The sequence below is a fragment of the Rhea americana genome, unplaced genomic scaffold (genome assembly GCF_003343005.1).
Source record: "Rhea americana isolate MKP2758 unplaced genomic scaffold, rheAme1 scaffold_13, whole genome shotgun sequence".
NCBI lineage: Eukaryota > Metazoa > Chordata > Aves > Rheiformes > Rheidae > Rhea > Rhea americana.
Window position 1 is genome coordinate 7,948,877 of NW_028185372.1, and position 11,337 is coordinate 7,960,213.

Below are 11,337 nucleotides of genomic sequence, written 5' to 3' on the forward strand. Positions count from 1 at the left end.
TGAGGCTCCAGCATTGTCTGTCAYGTGGAAATGTTCATGCATCAGTAGTTCATATAATGCCTGCATCAAAAAGAAATAAATAATGCATATTGCATTCGCATTTCTCAGTTTTGCCTCTCCTGCTGCTCTCCCTTTGAGGTGTGAAGCTACAGGATTTTTGTACTTTCCCTTCCATTCCTTGCAGTTAATTGTATACTGCCTTCACTTTGGGGTGTTTTTGAGTTTCTTCTGAGCTCTGGCATATGAAGCTCACTAGTAGTGTTTGTCTCTTTGAGGCAGTAAAGTCAGCAATATTACAGAACTCATAATATCCTGGCGATGTTACTCAACTTTTCCTACTATACCCATGGCTTATATCATGTGATATTTCTCTTTGAAGAGCCAGTGGCTATTTCTGTAGTGAGGAGATTGTATAAATACATACAGAGAAGAYGAGCTGTAGTGGAGCTTCAGTGGAACCTGCCAGRAGCAGGTATATAATATTTATCTGACAGCAAAGAATGTGGCAAGACAAAGTGATGGCTTATAGAAGAAGGGACACAAGACCACTGTGTTAAGAAAGAGGAACAGAAAGTTTCAAGAGGAACACAAATGAGAGTGAGAAAAGCAGAGGAAGAAGAAAATGATAGAGATGGAGCCAGACAAACTTGGAAAACATAGAAAACGCATTAGGGAACACAGAAAAAAAGTACAAGGGCTCAGCAGTAGGATTCATTTCTCCAGACTTTGGTCGTTTTCAAAACGGCCATTTTCAATTGCCCATTTTCAGAGGTCTCTGTCTGCTACAGAATAGGCCTAAACAGTTGCCATAGACCAGTCACCTAACTTCCAAGTGGCTCATCTCATCTCAGAGGAGGTGAACTGCATTCAGAGAGGAGACTTAAAAGCTGTTCAGCCAGTTATTCAGTCTCTTCCACATGAAACAACTTTGCTTTGCAGGCCTTGAGAACTTGAAATCAATTCCAGTCTGATTGGGATGTCCCAACGTGTAATTGCTACCGGCCTCTGAAAAATTCTGCATTCTCCATTACAGCAATACAGCCTGGTAGAAACCTGCTGGCTGTTGTCATAGCTCAGCCTCCATCAGGTAGGGAATGTAATCTTGTTGTCAGGCAAAGCTGGTATTTCTGCCTTGCTTTACTGGGAGACAGAGCAGGAACACTTTTTACCTGGGATGATTTAATCATTATGCATTATTTATTTTATCTTCCTCTTGAAGAAAAAGATATGAAAAAGCCTGAGTTTTTWAAATCCAATCTGAGTTCTGCTTACTCGGTTGTTAGTGGGGCACATACCTTATTGATAAATTGGAAAGTCAAAATACAGGAAATGTATCAATGCTTTAAAATATTGACAACTGCACCTCCTGGAGACCCAAGAGATAAGAGATTTCTTGCAACCACAGCAGTCCTCTCTGAGAGAGCCAGAGCAATGTGGACAGCAGATGAGAGTTGCTTAGCAGAATATAAAATGAGAATGAGCACAGACAGAAAGTTGAGGAAGGTCTAACGGAAAAGAAGTGCTGTGGTGTGTTAGTGTGGTGAGGGAAAGGACATCAATATTTGGCACACATAAAGAACATGGCAGGACTCGATGCATGTGGGAAAGAACTCTTGGTACTTGGTACTTGGATAAGATACTATCACTATACGGTCACATCTGGGAAGAGTAGGAATCCCTGATATTGCTCTTCTGTCACACATGGCATATTATATTGCTCTTCTGTCACACATGGCATATTACTCTCTCTTAAGGGCAGAACAAGTCAAGGGACAGGAACATCTTGACTTGAGTCTGAAATGTAAATCTTGCACTGTGCAGTATGCAGCCAGGAAGAGATCACTTGATATCATTTGTCACCAGAAATACCCAAGCAACAGAAACCGTATTTGTGGCAAGTCAGTGGTGTAACTGCAGAAACAATCTGCTGCTAACTCAAAACTAAACAGCAACCAGTAATAGTCCAAAATCAARCAAGTCCAAAGAAATGCAGTTGTCATTATTGTCAGAGATCTAYCAGCTTTCCAAACATGTTCTCTGTATTCCTTGGCGAACTTTTTACACACTGTCCTGAAGGATGCAAAGTGTGACAAAATGGTTGAAGTTGAAAGGGGCCTCTAGAGATCATTTAGTCCAACCCCTCTGCTCAAGCACGGTCACCTAGAATATGTTGCACAGGATTGTGTCCAGGTGGGTTTTGAACATCTCCAGAGAAGAAGATTCTACAACCTCTCTGGGCAACCTGTGCCAGTGCTCTGTCACTCTCACAGTGAAGAAGTTTTTGCTTATATTCAGGCAGAACTTCCTGTGTTTCAGTTTGTGCCCGTTGCCTCTTGTCCTATTGCTGGATGCCACTGAACAGAGTCTGGCCCCATCCTCTTGACACCCCCTCTTAAGGTATTTATAGACATTGATAAGATCTCCTTTCAGTCTTCTCTTCTCCAGGCTAAACAGGCCCAGCTCTTGCAGCCTCTTCTCATAAGAGAAATGCTCCAGTCCCCTAATCATCTTCATTGCCCTATGCTGGACACATAAACATAATAGAAATATAAAGATAAAAGAGGACAAATTATGACCAGAATTTGGGATCATCCTGTTCTTCTTGTTTTGATGCTCCCCATTTTCAGGAAGCTATATCAGAATCCCTCACCTTATTATTTCRTTTTTAGCATACTTAAAGAAATTCATTACCAAGTTGAAGATAGTGCTAAAGACTTATGAGCATAATTTATTCTTCACAGAGTCCAACTCCCTACAAAGTATCAGTGCACAGAATAAAGAGGAAGCTCCAGGGGAGCTTCAAAATCTATCTGTGAAGGAGAAGGAAGACTCTGAAGCGTCTGCTTTTCAAGTCTAACTCTATGCCCAAAATTGCCTGCTGGGTGGGAATGTTTGCAGCTATAGGAGCAGTTAAGGGGCAAAAGGAAGACTGTATTCCCTGCAGTTACACTTTCCAGTGCAGCCTAAGCCTTGTGTAGCATGGGGAAGCAGTGACATTGCACAGGTTCCCCTAATGCCCATCATAGCTGTGGTCAACTTGGATTCATAATATATCTGCATTTAAGCTCAAGTACAAGAGCTGGAAGTGCTTACATGTGCGGGCGTAAGTGCCGTGCCAGAACCTAGAACGGCTTGCTCTGTGGTGTGTATTGGGATCCTACCAAGCCATGACTGCACTTTTGATTTGATTTAAACAACTAGGCATTGCCTGATGGTTTGCTATTAATGGTAAACAAAATATTCACAGAATTAATAAGTTTCTTATTATTTGATGCAAAGTCATATAGCAAGTAATTCTTTGGGCTGAAATCACCTGGATACAATGCAGCATTCTATTTATTATAATGGGGCCACATATACTTTCAGAGGTTGTTCAGTTCTTATTCTAAGAGAGCACAGAGGGTGGCCACAGAATAACCATCCTCTCAAGCCAGAGTAAATGAAGGCAGAAATGAGTAAACTTTGACAGTCAGCACATTTTAGATTTTAAATGTTCTATTACAAATCTTCCAAATCCAAACAAGGCTGAGAAATCACATCACAAATAATGACTTTTTAATGCACATTATGTATTTTCTTCAGAGAAAGGAGATCTCATAAAATGATGCCTATAGTCCAATGGTATTGGTTTTTGGCTACACATATGCCCTTTTATGGGTGGATGCAACTACCATTATGTTGTCTTCTGTTCATTTACTTTTCAGAACAAAATAATAGCAAAGCACACCACAGATGGTCCAACATCCTCCAATGCACTTAATGTTAGGCAAAAATCCAGGAGGCTATTTAGGAAATGACAGGAAAGTTTTGTTTGCACTATAGAGTCTAGAARGAGTGCAAATATCTAATTAAGTGCTGTACTTTAAATCTTTTTAAAATAAAGAAATTGATTTAAAAGGAAATATCTTTAAACTTGAAGAAAATTCAGTACGATATTGGAATAAACATTAGAAACCAGGCATTAGCTTCGGGGAACAAATTATCTGACTGTCCTTTAAACTACCTCTGCAAGCAAGGATGGGTAYAGGTGAGACACAGCATCTATCCAAACAAGAATTCTTTCCTTGTCTGTTGACCAATGAGTTTTGTAGCATGGGGAAAATGAATCAGATTTTGACATTTATGTATTACAGCTATACTAGCAAGACAGCAACAATAATGGAACTACCAATACTTATAAAATCAGGTAACAGAAGGAAAAAGGGGACTCTCCTATTAGAATTCTCATCAAACTCCTGAAAATGCCATTGTATCTTATAAATATAATCATCAGTTGCAACTGATTCTTAGTCATTTACCTAGCAAAGGGGGCCCAGCCAAGCGGTGGTGTGGGGATGCTGGGACGCATCCCCGTGCGACGCTAGGAGAGGACTGGTGAGGATGCAGGAAYGACGACTAGCACTGCAGTCAGCAGAGATAACCCCTGCCAATTCCCTGCGTGTAAAACAAACAGAAAACTCATCCTGTTCCTCTCGCCTCTCAGCAGTCTCTTCCTATTTTTAAACTGGGTTTTGTTGCTGACAAAAGAATGTAGTAATAAACTGAAATGACAAAATTCCTCATGCAATGAGTATGTGCCAGCTTTCTAAAGCTGCTTAGGTACCTAATTCCCTCTGAAATGTTGCTGTTCTCACGGTTTAAGTCTCTTTTCTCTGGCAACCCCAGATAGCCACCTGGGGGATTACGTATCTCAACCTTTTCCGAGGAACCGTATGGGGTATCTCACAAGAAGGGGTTGGACAGATCGGCAAGGCCCCGTCGCTTGCTCGGGAGCAGTCTGATGAGGTGGCCGCAGCGGGCGTCCCTGCCGCCTTTCCGCTCGCTCTGCTGCAGCCACAGCCCGTCCCGCACCGAGCGGCTGCAGGGCACAAGGCATCTGACAGGAGAGGACTCCGCGCCAGGACGTAGGTGTCGTGCCAGACATTGGTTTCACTGACAGGGACGTTGTCACCTGGACACTCATGGCACGAGGCTGAAAAGAAACACCCTTTCTTCACATGCAACCAGCTATCTTGACCTCAGCGACGGCTATCATGAGGCCAAGTCATTTACTTGCTCTTTGTGTACAGTTTGTTTTGGTGATCTCCTAGGCCTCATGATACAACACTATGCCGTACAAAATGCAAGCACGATAGTGCAGCTGTAGCTATAAATCAGGGAAATTAGCAAAAGATCAGCTTTCTGTTACATCGTGCTGCTCTTGAAATCCATTCTGTGTTGAGTAAGCCTTTTGCTTGGAAGACTGCTCCCGTCCTTGGTGGAAGCTAAGGTATGCTTTTTGTTTAGCCAGCTATTCCCATTTACTTAAATCTCATACAATGCTGTTTGTGTTGCCTTGGCGAGGCAAGGCTCAGGAGGGAATGGTTATGCCTTTCCCTTGGGTCAGTCTTGCTTGCTCAGCCATGTCTCTGGGTGGTATTCCCTCTGCTAATTCTGACTGAAGTCACCTCCTGAACTGACAAAGTTGTCCAGTTGAYTGCCCTGCCCAGACTGCTGTCATTGCTCATTCCTCTTGCAAGAAAAATGTTTTTTTTTTCTTTTTCTTTTCACATTTGGCCAACCAATAAGTAAAAACTTGTCTCCCAAGCAGAGGTGAGGTCATACAGATATTGAGCAGAGCTGGGAGTCTGAATGAGCCAGTTATGTCAGCCAGTTAATAACTTTACTGTTGTCATTTATTTGTCATTCATCCAGAAGAATCCAAAAGTGCTTTACATTCTTTAGAACCAGATTAGAAACTCTTCCAGCTAACGGGAGCGCTTCATACGCCACTGGGAGTGTGTCACCTCCTGGGAGGAGTGCAGAGCTCTTCAGGAATGCCTTGCCTCCCCCCACCATGACGGACAGGAGGCGAAGACGATGTTAGCTAGCTGAAGCAGCAGGGGTGTTTGGTGCCACAGCCCAGTGGCTAGCCAACTGGCTACTTGGCCTGTGGCATGGAGCCCAGGGCTGGCCCTTCCAATCTGTACTAAGTACTATGAAAAGGGATCGTCGTGTCAGGACCACCTCTTCTGCAGGACAGACCCTCCAATGCTGAGCGAGATCTGTAAGGATTTACTCTATGACAAGTTGCCTAGGCATCTCAGTAACTTAAGCACATGCCAAAAGTTAGACATGAATTTAAGGATTTAAGGATTTTGCTGTCTCTCAATGAGATTATGGAAATCGTTATATGGAAATTCAGTACCATTCTAGATGAGAGTCAGAAAGTTTCTCTTTCTTTTCTTGCTAAATATGGAAAATAACACTGGCTGGGATACCTCAGAAACATTAGGTATGGATTAATTAATTCAAAATTGCATGATGCTAAAAGCTACAACAAAAAATAGTTCATGCCATGCAACTGTATGTGTTATCTCCCTGAATTTGAAGAGTTTCAGAAGCTGCATGAGTGAGCACGTAGATCATAAACTTCCCCCTCCCAAATCATGGTGCACAATTTGCAGAGTAAAGTTTGGGTCCTTGCTACTGACCCGTCTCCTCCAGGAGCAGGCTACGTTATTTTCAGATGTGTCTGCAGTTCAAATCCACACTTCTTTTCAATGCTGACCAAAGACCGCTTTTGCTATGACAATGTGTCTCATATGGCTTGAGTTTTTTCCTTGTCTGAATAGCTTACATAATGAAACGAAGAGGTGAAAACTGAATGTACCTTGTCCGAAGTGTTTCACCCTGTCAGCTGGTTCCCTGTGAACTGGAAAACAAATATAGCTATAGCTCCATGGGGTGTCCACTTGTGGGTCTTGCAGCAGTTTGCTCAGAGAGCAGAGGGTGCTTGCTTTCATCTAGTTGTGACTGCACATCTCATCTCTCAACTGCCCTTCTCCTACTCCTAGCTCTGGAAACCTCACTGACTTCTCCCAGCACCTACTCCAGCTTTCTAAAATTTTCTCACAGTCCTCTCCCCAAAATGCCTCAAAATGCAGTTTCAATCACACTGCTGTGAAATTTTGAATTAACAATTCATAAACAGTTGAGATTTTTTTTCTCTGTTTTCTTCTTCTTTTTTTCTTTCTCTCTCTCTCTCTCTCTCTCTTTTTTTTTTTTTTTTTTTTCCCTATAAAAGTAAGAGTACTTTGCATGGGCAAATACCCCCAGAAAGCCCGGGGAGATCGCGACTGCTGCGTGTGCTTCTGCTCTTTTGCAGAATGCAAGGCCAAGGACTCTGTAATCTGTGCTAAAATACCCAGAGAGTTACAAAGCAAGTCTGAAAACCAGCGGCCCACACTTTTCCAGCTACTCCTTCCTGGAATAGAGCCTTTATTTACTACACCAGCTTGTGAAATCCTTATCGAAATCACTGACGCCTGATGAACTACAGTTACCCTAAGYCTCCTTTGTCTTTTTTTCTTTGTCTTTTTTTCTCTTTGTACTCTGGTGGAAGCTCTCTGGATAAATTGAACTGTGTTTCCCTATGACTGATTTTATACTACCCATAAGGAGTGATACTAGATATGGCGCAATACTAGATGTCAATTGAAAATACAGTGCAATACTAGATGTCAATTGAAAATAGTGTTTTTATTAATAATAATAAGCAAGAATTGACAGATGGAACGGCTTTGGCTTTTGCCTGTGTTAGTTTTTTTGCTGCAAACAATTTTGGGTCCTGTTTTTTACTGAACTTTAGAGTTCATGAAAACCCTGGAAAACTTTTAGAGAGATTCCAGGAAATAAAAATGATAGGTTTAGCATTAATTCTGAAAAGTCCTCACAGAATTTTTTTCCCTTTTTTTTTTTTTTTTTTTTTTTTTTTTTTTTTTTTTTGAGAAATGTGAACACTGCCATTTTTTGGCCAACAGTAAAATAGTTGTCGTGGAAACTGAGTGTCATATTCCCATTTGCTTTTACAGCCCGGACTTTCCTGTCACACTGCATTTCCTGTGTTGTATTGTACCCTTGCTGGAGGCGAGCAAGCTGGTGTGATAGGATCACTGTTGCATTGCACGGAATCATGCAACAGATGGAAGATGGTCTATAAAATAGTAGACATTTTCCTTGAAAGAAATACTTTTAATCAAACCCAGAATTTTCAGTGAAAAACCATCTTCAGAAGGACATTTAGGACTGTCTGTAATTAACCCCCCTGGGTTTTGCTTCCATTTCTGAAAGCTGCTGGGAAGGAACAAGGGTTGCATTAGGCTGTTTCAATGAGTTAGCAAATACTTGGACTACACCAGCTAATACTCAGAGCASAGGATTAGGAAAAACTTTGTGAAGCGGAAGAAATGTCATGATACCAGGCACGTACAGATTCATCCTACCATTAGAAACTCCACTGTTTCTTTTCAGTTTCCTGCTGGTCTGCTCTTTGCTGCCGGTCCCTATCACAGCAGCCCGACAGGCTGAGACAGCGATGCTGCCGGTCRATATTTAAGAGGTGGTCCCCTGCCTCGTCCTTCCTCTGGGCTGCCCACCGACCCATCTGCCACCAGGCAGTGTGCTGTTCAACCTCCACTGCGGGTCACGGTATCTGTTATTTCCCTCTAAGTCTGTGTATTTATTGCACTTTCAGGTTAATTTGCCAGGAGAATGCCCAGCCCCAACACACCCTTCAGCCAAGCTCTGTTGCAGAGTTTCGGTCTGTCTCTGCAGAGCAGCTGCTGAAATCACAGCCAGTTCCCAAACCAGCTATTAAAAGCCACCTCACCGGAGGTGGCTGTGCTTTCCTACCTCTGTCCCTACCGTTCTTCCATTCTTCCTGCGCTGCCCCTCGAACTATGTGATATTCACTTGACAGAGTGCTATATTGGGTCTACAATTGTCTTTGGGTCAAATATTAATTTGGTGATAGTCATTAGCTGCTCCGGACATTTACCACTTACAAAGTTTTCTCTGGATTAGATCTCTTAAGTATCCTCACCTAGTGGAAATCAGCAGGCCTACTTGTTTGTTTTAATTGCTATTTGAAGCCCRTCTTTGAAAGCTACATATGAAGCTCATTTGGTCGGTATAGTCAAGAAATGCTGATGCAAAGTGTAGCAACCTCAAGGACATATTGTGCAATGAAACAGATGGAAAAAGTTGAGCTCAAATGGACTTTGATGCAGGAAGGTGTTAAAGTGTCTGTTCCAGCTGCCCTGTGATTAATATGATGTCAGGGCATGACGAATGCACAAAAACGCAACATCACTTTTAAAAAAACCTCTCAACCCTCCCCAAACTGTAAACCCATCAGTTTTACCCTCTTAATATTTCCAAGATGTTTTTTGCTACTGGAAGCCACCTGTGCCTATCCATTATCAGCAAATCTGCTTTTGATAGTGCCCTTTCACTGGGCTTTAATATGTGCAAAGGGTATTCTGATGTTTTTTATTAAATAGATAAAGCTTCAGACAGTTTCTCCAGATGACCTGCAGACTCTACAGTCTTGGCAGATTTCTGTATGTAATTTGCTAAGGGTGATATTACCTGCAGTGCTGATAAAGGTCCCACTTTCAAACTGTTGTCAGTTAGTCTTTAAATCCCTGCCAAGACCTGCTATTGAAAGGCAGACTGTCTTTTTGTGATCTCTCCCTAAGAATACCCCAGAGTAATGAACATGTCAGTCTTTCACCTCAGCTACTAAAAATACCAAATTGCTTTTTTCTTTATAAATTTAGTGAAAGCCTAGCATCTCAGTAATAAAATCTTTGCCTTCTGCAATATCCTGTCTGCAGGCCATTTGGCACTTTATAATCAATAAAATAAGACCTATCGGCTGATTTTGTTTTGAGAAACAGCAGGCTAATTTAGTGCAAAGCCATGATTTATGCCCTTGCTCCTGAATGTGAKGCACTCTGTTAAAAGAAAATTAACCTAGATTATTTAGCATCAAATATTTCCTGCATATGAATGCTCCATATAGGATACATTTCTCTTCCAAGCTCAAAATATTTTCAGTCTGAATTTCTACTGGAAAGTAAAGCAGAGGCTGTGAATGCTGATACAATAATGGGATGTAAAAAGCCACAACAATAGCCAATCCAATTTAAGAGACCTAATTCTGCTTCCATTTAACTCTGTTAGTCAATGGATCACACACGTCAAGAAACAAAAGCCCAAACCAGAGAACAGGCCAAAGTATCCAGTTCACTGTGAAACGGGATGAACCTCTGTGGGTCTTTAGTCCTTGGCTGTAATAGATCTCTAACGCCTCATTGACGGACAAAACAAATCAAGCGAAGCACTGCCCTCACTTGATTAGCTAGTGGTGTCTGTCAGTAGTGACTGACTGGCTTTATTTTTAYCTTGAATATTTGGACTCAGGTGTAATGCAGGCCATGAATGACCTGGATTTCCTGTAGCTCACCAATTCTCAAAGGTTTTGCATGCTTCCCCTGTTTTTGTGTGACCCTGGTGTGTGCCCCTCCCCAGACTGAACAGCAGCCGAGTCTCACAGAGCTGGGACTATCTGACCACGGGGGTAAACCTCATGCCCCCATCCTGCACGAGGTCACCTGCTGCCAACAGTTAAGACCAGATAGCTGGTCCTTGGATAGTCTAAGTTATGATCAAAGTCAATAAATAATCACTAGTTTTCCTCAATCAATAGACAGATATTTACCTTATATCAGAATAAGGTAAAGAAGCAGAAGCAGATTTTGTGTGTAGAACTGCAGAGGAGCAAGATCTAGAAATGAGAGAAACAACTCTTTTCCATGCATCTTCTCAAACAGAAAATGTCTTAATGATGAGCAAAGTGTGGCTCAAGAACCAAAATCAAGACCAGACACCACTGGATGCACCACAGTCAATGAGAAGGCGCTGTAGTTGGCTCCCTAATTTGGGTATACTGCTATACAAGTGGATTGCAATGATTAGCTGCTTCCATTCATTTTCTTGACTGTGAAAAAAATAAAGCAAATTAAAATGAAGAAGTGGAAAAAAAGCCTTTCGTCACTTCACTAAGCTTGTAAAACCCAAGGGTGGATATTGGATCTTTGTAGTTTACCCAGTTTCCAAAGTTTGTAGAGGTAGGTGGTTTCTCTAACTGATCTGGGGTTTGCTGCCTTTCAAGCATGGGAGGATGTTTGCTTTGCCAAGACTTGTCATGCAAAGGTTTGCTTTCCAAACAAGTAAACAACAATGATAATAAAATACTTTTCACTTCTAAATGTCCTTTCATCTGAGGATGTCAAAGCACTTTGCRAAAGTTAAATATTTCTCACACCACTGAAACACAGAAATGGATTATTCTCCCTGCGGCGGCAGCAGTTAGAAGAACAGAGAGGTGGAACGGCTTACCCGAGCTAGCGGCAAAATTTGCGTGCTAAGGAAGCCAATGTGGTTCACCTGCAAATCCTCTTTCCTGTGTTCTGACGCTGAGGTGATGCTTGGCTTTTCCTCATGTCTCTA